Genomic DNA, 18,118 nt, shown 5'->3' with positions numbered 1-18,118 from the left:
GTTACATAATGACATTCAGTAAAACATAAGGTAGCAATATACAATTAGGAAAAAAATAAAAATTTACCCTGATAAATTTTACCATCCCCTTTTCCTTGCTTTCTTACAAATTAAGCCTACTGTTTGTGTCATATATGTGCATATGTATGTAATCAGTACCTTCCAAAAATTTAATTTCCAGTAGTTAAAATGGTTAAAAAAATTTCTTTTTGGTGTATCCATGGCAACAATCTGCATTTAATGCTATAAAATATTGCAAAAAGGGGGGTACAGATGTAACATATTTCCCCAAAATTTGGCCAAAAGTAGAATTTCAATCCCTTGGAGTGATACCTTTTCTGAAACTGTTTCCATATATCGATCAAGAGATCAAATAAAAGTCATATGTCTATCGTCTCATTTTTTTGTAAAATTGCGTCAAAAAGTTCATGTAAAAAATTTGTTTGTAAACATTACAATAATTTCTGGACCTATGGCCGGTCTGGGTATGAAAATACGGACAGCCAAACAGAAAATCGCCCGTAAAACATGTCAAAAATAATCTTGATGTTCTTATTAATCCACTTTGAAGGCTAAATTAGTCATCAGCTGTCTAAAAATGAATTTTATTGCACAATAACTTTCATATTTGAAAAATCCATCATGGCCAAAATGCGTAACTACACTCTTAACTGTGTATTGCTACCTAATTTGATTCACCCTAAAGTTTCATAGTCATGAATGTATAAACCATTGATATATAAAGGTGTGAATACCCTTCACAATTAAATATCATACACTGTTTCAATATTGAGACTGTCCTTTTCATGGCTCTATCACAAAACCTAGAACAACAGGTTTTCAGTACCATTATCATCATGACCTTAACTCTTGTCACAATGCAACAGATAAGACTACACTAGAAACAACACCCGTCTTATCTAAACGGTGCAATTACCCTCTTCCCCCTTAAAACAAGATAAATATATCTGTTATCTTTATTGGTAATTCTTTTTGGGAAGAAGCAGTCCGACTAATTCATTCAATGTATCAAATTAAGAATTAAGAATCTTTTTCAGTTGTTTGAAACGTCAAATGTTCTTAATTCTATATACCCCAACAGATTTATGGGTTGATTTGTATCTGGACCTGATTTACACCTTAAAGTATTATACCAAAGCAAATAGTTTCAGACTAACTCTGGAAATTGGTTTTGCGATTTAAATATTTTTTATCATTGGCATCAGTCTTCGTAAAACACTTGCCAGGTCCAACAATATAATGTTTTACAGACATGTATGCTATTTTGGGTATACAGTAGTATAGTCAGAGATTATCAGTTTTCTTTGGTTGAAATCCCAAAGCAACATAAAATAGACTTATCATTGTTAAAGATTATCACATACTTAAAGGTCGTTGAAGTATATATATTGAGTCTCAAAGTGAATTGTCAACATAAAGTCACTTATCAGCTTATTACCGACAATCATGATATTTAGGACAATTTTCAGCAAGGAGTATTACTATAACAGTATTAAAATTTTTGTTCTATATGTCGAAAATTTTCAGTCAAAATTCGCCGCCGTAAATTATATGTCGTCTCCTAGCTAAAAATAAAAGTAAAATAACAGAAATACCAAACTGCAAGGTAAATTCAAAACGGAAAGTCCTTTAGAAAATAGCAAAATCAAAAGCTAAAACACATCTAACGAATGGAAAACATCTGTCACATGCCTGACCTGGTATAGGCATTTCTTTTAGTAGAAAATGGTGGTTTAAACCTGGTTTTATAGCTAGCTAAACCTCTCACTTTTATGACAGTCGCATTGAATTCCATATATTGACAACAATGTGTGAGCAAACCAAACAGACATAACAGGTAAAAACGTCAATATTGGGAAAAAGCAGTCAGCATTGAAATATATAATCTTAATCACTAATAAAACAAATAACTGTTTCAACAAAGAAACAGAAAATGGCATATAGACAAAAGTACATAAGCAAGAATGAAAGACAATAATTCAATTTTTCAAGTTCAAAATTGACCATAGCACAATAAATGACATTTAATATTTATCTTAATCTTCCAATCAACTGTGTTGCTTCTATAATATAAGATGGTAAGACATGTTAACTATCTATCTTATACATGCTCTATTAAATATATTCAGATTATAGGCATTGCAGTGATTGTTATAACTATCTTCCCATGAGAGGAGATGAAAGTTTTTTGCATACGTTTTGGTCCGTTTTTGTTTATAGCTCTTCATATTTTAATAAGCTTTGAATTTTCAAATATTTTGGCCTAGAGCATCACTGAAGAGACATTGATTGTCGAAATGCGCATCTGGTGCAGAAAAATTGGCACTGTTTATGTTATTACTACCACTGGGTCGATGCCTCTGCTGGTAGGCTGATAGTCTCCGAGGGTATCACCAGCCCAGTAGCCAGTACTTTGGTACTGGCATCAAAATACGGATTTTATGTTATTAAAATTTTCTGTTACAAAATTTTGGAAATTATTTGAAATTAAGGAATGTATCTCCCTCATGCAAAGCTCTGATTCCTTGCCCGGCTTTGGCTATACTTTTTGGTTCTTTTTTGTTTATAGCTTTTCATATTTTTAATAAGTTTTGAATTTTCAAATATTTTGGCCTCGAGCATCACTGAAGAGACATTGATTGTCGAAATGTTCATCTGGTGCAGAAAAAATTAGTACCGTTTATGTTATTATGCTTTGGTAAGTATAAACCATAAACAAATACGCTCAATAGTATTCTTATATTATGTTTCTTCCGCACCCTTACTAACAAAAAACATTTGAAATTTGGGTTAATAAACAGACATATCGACAAAATGAAAACAAAATCTGATATAGGGTTATAAAATGTATGTATCGACAAAGGGTATAATCACAATACAAGTTTTGTGGACGAATTTGAAACAATACAGTTTTTAACCAAATACAGAAAACGTTTGAAATAAAACACTTGCTTCGGTTCAATGTTCACTAGTACAACGAACGATGAGATCACCATGATACTGTTTTTCCTCACGCAAGTACGGTTTGTATAAAAAAGAAGATGTGGTATAATTGCCAATGAGACAACTCTCCACAAGAGACCAAATGACACAGAAATTAACAGCTTTAGGTCACCGTACGGCCTTCAACAATGAGCAAAGCCCATACCGCATAGTCAGCTATAAAAGGCCCCGAAATGACAAATGTAAAACAATTCAAACGAGAAAACTAACGGCCTAATTAATGTGCAAAAGAATTAACGAAAAACAAATATGTAACACAGTAACAAACGACAACCACTGAATTACAGGCTCCTGACTTGGGATGGGCACATACATACAGAATGTGGCGGGGTTAAGCATGTTAGCGGGATCCCAACCCTCCCCCTAACATGGGACAGTGTTGTAACAGAACAACATAAGAACGAACTATAAAAATCAGTTGAAAAAGGCTTAACTCATCAGATGGATACAAATAGAAATACATATAACAAAAATATTGAGTGGACGTGGATGGGTACTTGTACATCCCAACAATAAAAAGACACTAAGTACAGATCTGAGAGTACTCGCAGTTACTGACAGCTAGTTCAAAGCCAATAGCAACTAATAAAAAGAATCATGCATCTAAGACTAAATTATCAATCATTTGATTGATATGTAAGCTCCCTTCAGTTTTTTTCCCAAGAAACTCATTGTTTTCCTATCCCGTTGGTTTCCAGATAATGAAGGTCAACTGTTGATTACAATGTCACCATCATACTTATACTGAGCCTTAACGGCAGAGTAACTTAATTGTTTAGTCAATGAACAGCCGAGGTCTAGATCATTTCAAATTCAAAAGTTCTCTACGCATTAAATTAAAAAGTGACGAGATATGATTTTTTTCTTCGTTACGAACAACACATCCCCACATTGTGTCGCACATGGAAACGAGAATAGTTCTGTTTGTTTGAGAATAAATAATAAATACTTCAGAATCATAGGTTAAAGTGACTGCTCTTTTTGAAACTGGCATGGAGAAATGCATGGTGAGAAGAATGACAAAACGTATCTAATGTAAAGTTCTCAAACGTAGAACATGCTTTGCTATTCTTATAATCCTTTTCGGTCATATCAGTCTGTCACAGATTGTATTTACTTAATTTCATATTTACTTAAGTTATCTATACTTACATCGGCCTTGATCATCACGACAGAGTTTGTATTTCCTTAAATATGTAAATATTGTGCAATAAAATTGTTTCTGTTTAATGAAATTGCTTGTACAGTCTGTTTTGTCCTCTTGCCTCTTTTGTTATCATCATTGAAGTTCGGATGCTGGTAATTGTTAATCTATTTCTCAAAAGTGTTTATAATGATGATTGACAGCTACCTGCTAGCACAAGTAAATCATTGACATGACTTTGAATTATCTTGAGTACACTTATGTATTAGTATTTGGAAAACAGGATTTATAATTTATGCAATGATTTTTCTCTGTAATAGAATGTTTTGTCACGTAACATTAAAACGTAGTGTGCCCACATCTTTTTATGACCAACCAAAGTAAATAGTTTGATCGGTTTCCATCAATCGTTGTATAGACACAGGATTAAATTTCAATATCAAATGGATGGCATCCTTAGATTAAGGGTCCAAGTCAAAACTCCATCACCATGATGACAGTTTTTTTCCATTCGTTTGATGTTTTTGAGCTTTTGATTTTGCCATTTGATTAGAGACTTCCTTTTTGAATTTTCCTCGAAGTTCAGTATTTTTGTGATTTTACTTTTGATGCAATGATATCTTTACAGTCTAGTTATTATTGTGTGGTATGCACTACAAAAAGGTAACAATCTGAAATGGGGAATATATGAACTCGACTGTACTAATTCTTACTCGACCATTCTGAATTAGCCTGAATAATATTGGAAATTACCCGACTCCAAGATTAACCACACTGGACTGAACTAATTTGTACTCGACCCTAATCTGGACCGTACTTGAGAGTCTGAGCTGGTACTCGATCAGTCTACAATAGTTTTTTTTCCAGTTCAACCTGTAACAAATGTCTGAACGGTACCCCACCAGTTTAAAAAAAAAAATCGACCAGTTTATTTTTATTGCCATATATTTGTTTTTGTTTTTGTAATTGCGGTATGTTGGAAAATAACAACATTAATATATTACGCTACGTACAGTGGCAACTATTACAATACTGTTTAAAAATATAACCTAGCTTCTCTACAAAAACACGATCATTTAAATTTTGCATCCAAGTGTTGTAAACATACAAGCTGAGGTTTCTAACTTAAAAATCGGAACGATAACCAAACCTACGGATTCATATAAAAATGTAAAACTTACTTGTCAGTTAAGTATTCGTGTCCAAATATATATAGTATGGAAATATAATCGATCCAATCTTGACATACAAAATGGACGCTGTCGATAGTTCAATGTCCAGGTAAATTCTTCTCGACGAGAAAAAGTTAAATTTATCTTAATTCAGTTTCAATACCAATTAATATGTATGAGTAAAATTACATAATATGTGTATGATATAAGTAGTTAAATACAAAAAGATAAATATCCTTTAGCAGTAGTTATTAATCATGGTATCTACGATGACGTTATCTACACCTTTTTGTTGCCATCTTTGTTAGATTAATTTGTAGGTTTATTTGAATATTTCAGTCGGTTGTGTTTTATGTCTGCGATGCATATTTACATAGCTTTGGCTGCTGGATCCGAACTACAGAACTATAAACAACTGGCATACAAGTTTGAGGTTCAATTAGCTATAAAACAATGTTTAACCCACAATTTCCTTCGGATAATGCCTGTACCAAGTCAGTAATATAGCATTTTTTTCTTACTTGTTCCGTTGATTGATGGCGTTTGATTTTGTCAGTTTAATTTTATGGACTTTTCCTATTTGTATTTGTCTTGTAGTTTGGTATTTATTTTTTATATAGATATAAGAAGATCTGGTATGAGTGCCAATGAGACAACTCTCCATCCAAGTCACAATTTGTAAAAGTGAACCATTATGGTCAAAGTACGGTCTGCAACACGAAGCATTGTCTCACACCGAACAGCAAGCTATAAATAGCCCCAAAAATGACTAGTGTTAAACCAATCAACAGGAAACCAACGGTATAATCTATATAAAAAACGAGAAACGAGAAACACTTATGAACCACAACAACAAACGACAACCACTGAACATCAGGTTCCTCACTTAGGACAGATCCTAAAACAATAGTGTAGCATCACGACATAGAAATACACACTATCAAATATCATTTGAAATGACTAAACTCAATCAAAAGACATATTAGCATAAACAAGTGAACATACACTGAACGATTAAATTTGATCTATGACACAATGAAAATACAAGATCAATAAGATAAGGGTGAGATGTTAATCAATATCAGAAATACAACCATAACCCTGAACAAAATGCAGCCAAATTGAATAACGTTCACAGATAAATAAAAATAATTTTTTTGTAAGGTATGCAGTCATGGAGTACGGAAATATTTTATACAAAATAAATAATTGTGTAGTTAGTTCATAGTACGAGAACAGAAGTAAAAATCTTTAGTCATACCAAACACTTATCAAAGCTGGTATATATTAAAATAGTGAGACGAGATATAACACTAAGTAAGTAAACATTGAATAACAAAAATGTATTACAAATTGTATCAACAGTTCAAATTAACACGCAAGTACGATTTGAGAGTACTCGCAGTTACTGAAAGCTTGTTAAAAGCCAAAAACAATTAACAATAAAAAATCATGCATCAGAGACTAAAATCAAATAAAATACATCCCAGGGATTTAGTATTTTAACGTCATGGACAGTCAAAGAAGACATGACTTGTGCAATGCCAAAAAAAAAAGTATCGAAAGTCAGTAGGATAGTAAGAATTTAACCTTTTTAAGTGCAAATACTTTACAAGAGTGAAATGTTTAAACTAAGTTTTAGTACGAATTTGTTAAAAATATCTTTTAATATGAATAACGAATTTCAGAAGAGCACATTAAAATAATTCATATAATAGCACAAAACATCACTTTTCTACAAAAAGTATGAAGATTAATGGATGTCATGACATCCTATCATCACTGATGAATCGTTCACATAATGTCCTGGAACGCGTATCGTCCAGCAACCAGTTGAAAAGAAAACACAGAAAAATCAGCATTACTTTGTTTTAATAATATATATAAGTATTTGTATTTACGCAGGTAATAGCATAAAGTGCATATGGTTATTGAAACTATTTCTTGATCTATTGTAATTACAATTTTCATTCCTTTAGATCAATTATAAAACTCCGCAATAGTAACGCTGATGACATTGATAAAACATTTTGAAAAGAAACAAGAAACTGATATTGATTCGTTTTCATTATAAGGTGTTTAGTTTAATAAATTCAAACTTCACTATGGAAAATAAATCTATATTAAATTGTATTTAGATATACGATTTATTTCAAACTAACCTTAAAACTGTTTTATGCTTACACAGTTAATTTATAAGAGGTAGATTAGATCTTTGTGATTAATTATTAAACTGAAAAGAATTATTAATAATAAACCTCATTGAATTATCTAAAGACAGTATATGAAAACCTACACTTAATTGTGTACTCATATTATTTGCATGTATAAAATATACATGTTCCTTGTTTTTGTACATTTGTTGCGTAAAAAGTAAAATAACAAAAATACCGAACTCCGAGGAAAATTCTAAAAATGCTCGTGATATAAATAGCGTTACTTGATCCGCAGGTAGGACATAGGCCTTAATTTGGATATTTTAAAATTACTTTTCTTTGTAAAACATATATCATTTGCATGTATGCAATGTAGTTATTTTAACGCATCACATTTATAAAAATCTTAATTTGCTGTTCAAGGATTTTCAACAACTTCACACTGCAACTAATTAATGGAATCAAATACTAGTATATATTTGTCTGGTTATATTCTGAAGTATTCATACTGTTAAATTATGTCATCAATTTTAGATTGTATTAAATCTCACAGAAAACATTGAATAGTCCAGTCAAATTATCTGTTTTGAATAGTTTTCTTTGCTTTGAATTATAAAATATCCAAAATTCTTTTGACTTCTGAAGTCCCATTGTTTCCACCGTTTCATACTGTTTACCATCAGATGAGATATGTTTTACCGATCCATCCTCACATAGCACATACAGACTACCATCCTGTAGTGTAGTCATACTCTTGGGTGTTGACTCTAATGCTAGGGTATGATGTATGTGATTCGTATAGCTGTACGAATACAGGTTGTAGTTCCTATTGCTGTAATCACAGTAGAATATTCTGTCACCAGAACCATGTAACCTGTCAGAATCAAAGTCAGTCTGTATTGTCTGTACCACCTCTCTTGTCTGGTGATCTATAATAATTAAGTTGCGTGTACCACAAACAACTATATTGTTGTTTATAGTTGTAATGCTATTATTCAACAAAAGTTCTGGTACATGTACCGATATTGATTTTTGTTTATTAATTATGTCATACACCTCTATACACCTTGTGGAATACAGTAAAATAGCTACTGTGGAGTTGTTGACTGGCGTAACACACCATGGTTTATCCCGTACATCCAAACTGTCTTCTTTCCGTCCTTCTGCATTACAGATCAAAAGTATGTTCTTTGCTGGTAAACATAGCACCAATCTACTATCTTCCATCATCGCAATATCTGTTACTTTCCATTCATCACCAACTGAAGATCTCAGATCTATCGTATATTGTGGTTTGAAGATGGGGTGTCCAAGCTCGTGAGTTTTTAATTGTTTATCCTGTTTGTCTGAAAAACGAATAGATAAGTAGTATAAGCACTGTACGCATTACGTTTAATCGATTTATTGTAGCTGCCTCATCACCACAGCATTTATATAAATAATCAAATATGTAAATGAATCAATGTGTGTGTATGATGATTTAAAGAGTGAACGTTTATGGTAGAGAAATTGAACTATATTTGAAGGTTGAATGATCATTGTAGATGAGCCCGTCAAATTTCGTCGATGGACCGAGACACAGCAATCGAACATTCTGTCGTCATCGGCGGGGGCATCAAGATTTAGGTTCAGTCTGTGATTAAATCATTTTTAGAAATCAATAATTTCACTTATAAAAGTTATCGCAGCTAAAGTCTGGGTTAAAAATAATTTGAATCAACATTTGTGTCAAATCTTCATAGAACTTTATAAAGATCAGACAGAAACTTGTTTTATGATGAAGAGATATTGTCTAAAGCAAAATGAAAAAAATATTTCTTTTAATCTGCCAAATTATATTGATAAATGGACTACGCTTTTTGATGTTTACATCAGTGAAGGGTTAAATCTAACCCTATCAATTGAACAATGTCATTGCTTCTAAAATTTTGAAAATTAAATATAAACAAAAAACTTTCTCCTTTCCATTGTTTGTTTTAGACAATGATGATAGATGTAGCAGTATACATGCTCCTTGTTTTTGTACACTTGTTGTGTAAAAAGTAAAATAACACAAATATCGAACTCCGAGGAAAATTCTAAACGGAAAGTCCATAAGCAAATGGCAAAATCAAAGCTCAAACACATCAAACGAATGGATAACAACTGGCATTTGCGTCTTTTCACTTCAACTAAAATTATGTTTTGTTATGGAACGAGGAATAAGAATGAGGATCACATCCTAGTAAAAACATTAAGTTGATCAATTCCTTTGCATATTTTGCAAATGTCAAGAAGTAAACACTGCCTTAACTTAGGAAAAAATGTCAAAATAGTGATTTTCATCGTTAAACAGTATAAAAAGGTGTCATCTTGATATACAGTCTTGTGGCAAATATCAAAAAAACTCTTTATTTTGAATTTACTGGATATTTTTACTGTGATTGCAATAATTAACTAACATAGATATAGATTTTTTAAGAACAAAATTGACACTTTGCTAGCATACTCCTAAATTGAAGGAAGATAAATTGTTTTTTGTTTTATTTGGTTATTTAAGTTCATAATGATCTCCTCAAGACTGTTTTTATTAGATTACTGGTTTTTCTAAGAAATAAACATGAAAGCCTGTAATGTGCTGAAGTGTGTCAATTGTAAACAAATAACATGCAATGCTATAAATGATTCCCTTACCTTGATCGCACATGCTTGTGTTACATCTCTGAGAACTCATCTGCTTTTATACCTATTTAAAGGATATTGATGGTTTAATGTTATAAATAGTAATAACTAAAACCTTAGAATATCTAACGTCTGCATAAAAACTACATGTATGATATTTTTCTTATGAATAATGTTCTGAGTCATATAATAATATTCAAACAGATTGATTATAAATGCAGCAGTTAGACAAACATGGCTGCTTATTTGTACACTCTGCACAGCCAAACTGATGCCCCTCTGTAGCGATAGTTTTACTGCCGGAAAAGGGGGACGTCCTAGTATTGACCATATGTATTCACTTCAATCAACCCTTGGTGTTCTTGTACGTGAAACCCTGAAATTATTAACGTGTAAGCACAGATTTGCCTGAGATTATGATTTAAAATAAAAAATACTCATTAGTTCATATATAAGTTGTATTTTTGAATTACATTTGATAACATTATAGTATTTTATCTATTGTATAGATAAACATCTTATAGGGGATCCCCGTATTTCTTTTACTGCGGAAAAAATTGAAGATCTTATGTCATCAGTAAGAAGCATAAATTTTGATGCGCAGTTCAGTCAAAACGGCTCTTTACTTATTTGCCTTTTCGATGTTGTTATCCCCGATGCAGTGTAGAATATCACGACACTAAAATATTAGTATCAGCAGAATTTAAGACCATAAACAAGATCAGCGTTCATTGCATATGATATTAAAATATGCATATTCAGGACGAAAAGATGAATATCAAACCGGTTTCTAACTTGCTAGTTCACACAGTACAGTATGTAAGAACTCATGTCAACCTACTCGAACGCATTATTCTGACTGTGGATCGACAGCTTTGCTTTTACTTCCAAGTATCGCGTGCTTAGATCAGAGGATATGTACTGGACGATGATCGAACAAAAGACCTTTTGCACTAAAGGCGAGCACTCTACACCAAGACCACCGAAGCAGTTATGAATATCGTAGATACAATCACAGGTATATTCCAAACAGTTGAATCAAGATTGTGTGACTCCATGAATCCTTGTAATTAAAAACTATTAAAAATAACTGATTTAGTAAAGTGTAATATATTTTTTTTCTAGAAGATACATCCTCATATATTTCATTTGATAAAACTCTACAAAAAGATGATAAAGTGCTATCAGATAGATTCATCAGTGTTCTGAATTCAGCCTCTGACAAAAGCGCATCGAAAGAATTTATAAAAATATGCTAACAAAAGTAAGTCGTATACAGCTTTTACACTCTGGTGTGTTTAAAACACATGTTTTAACCCTACAACTTACTTATCAAAAATCAGAATCAAATTGCATTACTTTATTATTATTCAAACTGAATTTTGATTCAAAATTTTTAAGAATTCAACCTTTGAGAACTAAATATCATGTATTTAGTGGAATGGCCAAGTAATGATCGGTGCATATGAATACCAATAACTGGATTTATTAGTCCTTTGAAAGTTTGTTGTCAAAAAATCATCCAGAACTTTATTCAAATTTTTAAATAACATCTTTTACAGCGAAGTAGTGTCACGAACTATTTTTCGTGAGCAATGTATTTTCACGACTTTCGCGAGAAGAAAAATGACGCTTACTTAAAATCGTCATGCAGTCTATGCTCCCCTTCGTCACGATTCACTGCTACAGGCAATTAATGTCATTCTATTGGAAAACTCGAAAGTCCACTGATAGTGCCTAGAACTGTATCTTGATATTCTTCCTACTCAAACATAAATATAATGTTTAACCCTACATAATTTCACAAAAAGGGTACAGAAATTAAAAAAAGAAACAACCAAAACTAACGTTGACCAATAAACAACAAAAATGAGATCAATGTCAGATGAAAGTTGCTAGAGGTAAATATACATCTAACAATCATTTCATACACCAAACATCGTGTGCCTGACCATTTTTGTACTAAAAGTATCTGAATGTTGGACCTAACCACAAAACATTAACTTTGTCTAATGACTCAAAAAAAATTGTATCAAGGTTAGATAAATCATGAAGATGGACATGTACACTTTATATTCATTGATACCACAAATATAGGTGACACATTGCTTTTGATATCTGGGAAACGATAACTAAACAGTGACAAATGATTCATGAAAATTATATCAACTTCAAATTTACCCAGCAGGACAGACATGCACATTTTACAGTAATTCCATACACCAAATGTATAATTATTTCGTTTTGACATTGGCTTTTTCATTGTTAAAATCGTACCTGATTCATGAAATAAGGTCGAGGTGGGGTGACCTTGTCTAACCGGCATGTTCCTTAAAAAGTCATCAAAGGATGAAAGACTTATAATTTGAAACGTCACACTCGAGTGCCATCTACATAAGACTCATCCGTGGTGCTCGAATGAAACAATTTTGAAGGTCAAATCAACTACGACGTTGAAGAGCATTAAAACCAAAAAAGTCATGCCATATATTTCCAAGCTGATCCATGCCCGGGGGAAGTTAAACAGAAGAGTTTTTATTTAGTTCATTTCTTATAATAGTAAATTTACAGATGATAAACATTTCAAGGATAATTCATAACATACAATGAGATAAATGGCTTAAAGTCCGATACGTTTTTTCGAAGAATTGGCTGAACCCTATAATTCATATAAATTGACAATGACTATATGCCAGATCTGCACTGGAAAGTCATTGTCTGTTTCTTTTGAATGTAAAAGGTTTCTTGTACCATTGTGTCTAGTGTGCAAGTGCTGCTGTTAGTGTAAATGTAATATGAATCACCAAAAATCTGAGTCTGTAAAATCTGTAAAAAAAAAAGAAAAAGGAAACATGCATTTTTTTTTCTAGCTGCTGTTACTTAAACATGAAGATGGTCACTAATCCAACTAAGTTATGCGAATGATACAAAAACGAACGTGCATAAAACCTTCCTGTCGTTATACACAGGTATTAAATCTTCGACACGTTGCAAAATATAAGATCTTTTATATGTCAATACTTCGCAAATGCAAGCAACTTATAAGATTGGATCCCAAGAAATGAGGTAAAGACGCAAGTATGATTAAATTATTATACTATGTAGACCTAATAATTATTAAAAAAAATGAAAACAACACGTTATTAGTGTAATGCGTCCGAAGCGCTTTTCTGCGTTTACCTTCATCAGGAACGCTAAAAGCCGAATACTTGAAACCCAAGGATGTATAAGAACCGAAACAGTTGAAGAGCTATATGACCAAAAGTACCTAAAGGTGTTATAGTTCCCATCTTTTGACGAAATTGTGTATACACAGAGATACTAAAAACTACATCAGATCTGATCCTCAAAAAGAGAATGTTTCACTGGGATTGTGTTATCTTTCTTGTCACAATTAGCACTTTACTTTTCCATACATATTGCTTGATGCGGTCAGTGGCTGTTTTTACTATACTTTCAATCTGCACTAGGCGTACGGATCAACATATAATTAATATATAGATACAAATACAATTTTGAATTCTATATATGGATAAAATTAAAAGTCTAAATAAGTATGGATCAAATTAAAGATATTCATGAAACTATATAACCAAATACCATGACCCTAAAGATAGATGCGGAACGTATGATTAATTAAATTAAAGTGACAATATTTGCCTAAGAAAATTCTCAAACCGAATTGAAGCAAGACCTAGAAATCGTTAAATCTCATTGAGTGTACAGCATTTCCAAACTGCAATGAATTCTATTCGTAGATATAGAGTGACTGATTGACCGTGTTAGAGTACACAAACAACACATTATGGATTCTATCAATTATTCCTTTCTCCAAAATTGGAGGACGATTTACGGAAGGCTACAGACATTTTGTTTTACCAAACTACTTAACCCAAAGATACACCGATTTACACCATACAAAATAAATTCAAAAGCTTATATTTTCTTTAGCAAAAACTTTATAAAATATTTCGACATGTCGACAGTTGATATAATACGGATTGACAGTTCTAATTGATACATTTCAAAAGCTGGTTGACAATAAGTCGTGACATTTGTTATCTTATTAGATAACAAATATTATATAAACATTGTTTGTGAAAATGTCCAAAAAAACGTTTAATTTGTTATTCTATCATGAATTGAATAATATGAAACAATTGGATAATTTCGTCGTGGTTTTGATGACTTGCAAAACAAAACGTTATCATGTTTTGGTCTTCTTGTTCAATGAATTTGAAATTGTTCGTGTAGCTCTGAGTGTCAAGGTTTACTTTATGTGATACTCCTGTCTTCTATTTATTTATTTCAACCAGATTTGATAAAAAAACATGTTCAAATGTTTTCCTTAATTTCAAAAGCATTTCAAATCCATCTTTTTTAAGTTCCTTGAGCTCATCTGAAATAGATATTGGTTATTTGTTTAAAATCTTATTTTACACCAACTGAATTATAAATACTTACAAAACGAAAGTTTATTCAAAAACTCACCAAAATAACATATCATAAGTACATTAATTAAGTTAAAACTAATTTAGAATGTAAGATTATCGATTTGTTATATTTTGAAAATTTGAAAATGAAAAGTATACAAATAGTAATCTATAATTGTCATCAGCGACGTATCTCTGGGGTTGATTAATCGTTGTATCAACTGGTATTAAAGTTAACAATGGTTTTAATATGTTACTTTTTGTATTCACTTACAATTTTCAAGTATTTGCTCAAGATATTTAACTGTTCGTTGTTTTTAAACTTACAAAAGCATAGGCTTTGGCAGTTGCTAACTTTTATAGGTTGAAATTTGCAATAAAATTTACAAAAAAAAAATTAACATTAGAAAAACGAGAATGTACATGACGTCATAAATCTACGTTACTGGCATTTCCTTGGAAAAACTATTTATAGGTACACGTTATCTGTTCCAATCTTTATATTAACCTCTCATGTCATTTCCAGCTTTTTGAATATAATGTTTTATCAAAAAGGAAGCCATATGTTTTACCCAAGAGAAAAGATAATTTTTACAGTCATATGACAAAATCGTTAATTTACACATACATTGTATGCTATCACTCAGTGCACTCTTGATATGTCTTTTGTAAATCAAGCAACCCCATGCAGGGTTCTAAGCTGGCTGCTTACTTCTGCCCGGATGATACTGTTCTTTAAGTGATTTTTAAGCGTATTACCCATGTGTTACCCATGTGTCATCCCACCATTTTTTCTTAAAATGTCCTGTACCAAGTCAGGAAAATGGCCATTGTTATATTATAGTTCGTTTCTGTGTGTGTTACATTTTAATGTTGTGTTTCTGTTGTGTCGTAGTTCTCCTCTTATATTTCATGTGTTTCCCTCAGTTTTAGTTTGTAACCCGGATTTGTTTTTTTCTCAATCGATTTATGAATTTCGAACAGCGGTATACTACTGTTGCCTTTATTTATAAGTAAGGGTTTTAATTGGAAAACGTTTAAGGATAATATGAACAAGCACAGAATTGGACTTGGTCAAAATGTTGTATAATCGTGTTGGTTTATTTTCATAAGTACTGCGTTCTTCTTTTCAATGTATATAGAATATACTTTGAAAGCTTGAAATAGCACCTAGTCGTAACACCAGTAATGTACCCTTACTACATGTCATGCATAAATCAGTTTGAGTAGATGTAATTATCGCTTTGTCCTCCTCATTAATTATAATCTAAAACATTCAAAAAGGGTAGGTGTAAATGTAATAGGTATCCTAGATACTTACGTTTTTTGTTGATATGGGGTAACGTTAAGTTGCTAAATATATATATATATTTTTTAAATCACTTAAAGGCTTCGGATTTAGATTTGGAGATTGAAACATGCTGAATTGTCTGAATCTTATTTTGTATTAGGTAATTATTTTTTTGTTTGTTTTTTTATTCTTCTGATAAAAACACACTGATAACTGTTTATGCTTTTATTTTAGTTGAAATTAATAGGAAATATCACGACATTAATCAAAATTTGTTATTTAATAAATCAACAAAAATGAACACAGTTCGGTCCATTATATAGTTCGAGCAAAAGAAACAATTCAACATGTGACAATTCGACTTCAAGTGGTACCAAGTTTTAAACAAATGTGGTTTTATAGGAAATATATGGCGATTGATAGCAAGTGATGAATAATGTACATAATTAAACATTATGTTGTCATTTGATAAGGGACTTTCCGTTTTGAATTTTTCTCTGGAGTTTTGTTATTTTACTTTTTTCTTTATTCATTCACAAGTCAATTATTATTATCAACGTGAAATATGATTAATTTTTATTAAAAAGAAAATTTGCTTTTAAACTTCAGTTTGTGAATTTATTAAAAGATATAAATTAGTATACAAGTGGCAATAACTATATAATGACCAAGTCGCCTGACATATAAGTTTATGATACGTTGTTTTATCGTAAAACATTATTTATTACTGTTTTGTTCAATAGGTCCTACTTGACGTTATTATTCTTGTTTGGTAAATTGATTTTAAGGTTAGGCAATACACATTAACATTCAGTGATGGTAACTTTCGGCCACGAACTACATCTGAAATTGAGAAACAGTTTTTGATTTGAACGAATTAAAATACTTAGGTTCTAATATAATTTTAAACATGTAAAACCATTATTTTTCTCAGTATTTGTGAATTCCAAACATTCTGCAAATGATTCTGTCATCTTATCATATTATTATTACTAAATATCCATGTTATCAAAAAATGATAGGCTTATTATCACTATAAATGTAATGTAAAAGTTTTAAAAAAAATCTATCACTGTTTATTAGTAAACATGTTGTGAAATAATTGTAAAATAATGTATTTTTCCTTTTCTTTTTCATACCCATCATTGTTTTGTATCGTTTGAATATATGTAAACATTGTATTCCTCTTGTTTCACGTATGTAATGTTTCTGGATTATCAAATAAAGTCTAAGTCTATCGCCGTAGTCGCTCATTAAATCATTTAAAGCATGTTCTTTCTGGGCTTGTGAAAACAGTGTAATGGTCTGCGAACAAATAGATCTATAATTATACGCGGTATTTTACTTACGACAATTCGAACTGAGAAACAGATATTCCATAACGGTAAACCAAGTGATGGCGGCCTTAAAATGTTTTAGGCGAGTGTTATTTCTCAAAATGTTGCTTAGTTAACGGCTTTAATGCACCCACCTAACATACGGCTCTATTATATGTCATTCGAAAGCTTATCATCTGTACTTTCTGTTTTGTCCGGTCGTCAATAATTCATATGGTGCTATATGGTGCACTTTTTGTTAAATCAAGATCAAAGGTCAATATAAATGAACATTTCTAAATTTCACAATAATTAAACAAAATAGTCTTTGTTGGTTCTTGTATGATATTCTTTTTTCTAAAAATCATATGATCAGAATAGAACAGAATACCAGAATTCTAAATCAGGTGCACATTAAAATGTTAATTGCTCAATAGTACTGAAAATTGCAATTTTAATTAAAAAAAACCTTCATAATTAAAAAAATTGCGCTAAAAGCAAAATTTTTCTTAAATGTATCAATATTTATATTTCCAAAATAAAATCAATTTTATCTTTTATAGGGATGGAATTTTTTTTTATTCATTCTTAACTGCAATTAACGTAGTATTAGTCAGGAATCAGCCTTCTAAAGAAGATTAAATTTACATTTGCCCTTAAAACCCCTATCTGCATATATGAATCATTTTGCTTTTCATTGTTAAGATAACACATGAATTGTTGTCAATACCAGGAGAAAATAATTTACCATATTTGAAATGGGTTATAAAAGTGAGTAAGGAATATACAAGGTATATATATAAAGGAAATATATTTTTTTACATCGAAGGTGGAAAAAAGAATAAAATCACAAAAATACTGAACTCCGAAGAAAATTCAAAATGGAAAGTCCCTAAAATCAAATGGCAAAATCAAAAGCTC

The sequence above is a fragment of the Mytilus californianus genome, unplaced genomic scaffold, assembly GCF_021869535.1.
Source record: "Mytilus californianus isolate M0D057914Y unplaced genomic scaffold, xbMytCali1.0.p SCAF_9, whole genome shotgun sequence".
NCBI classification, from domain to species: Eukaryota; Metazoa; Mollusca; class Bivalvia; order Mytilida; family Mytilidae; genus Mytilus; species Mytilus californianus.
Note: the sequence above shows the minus strand (reverse complement) of the source record.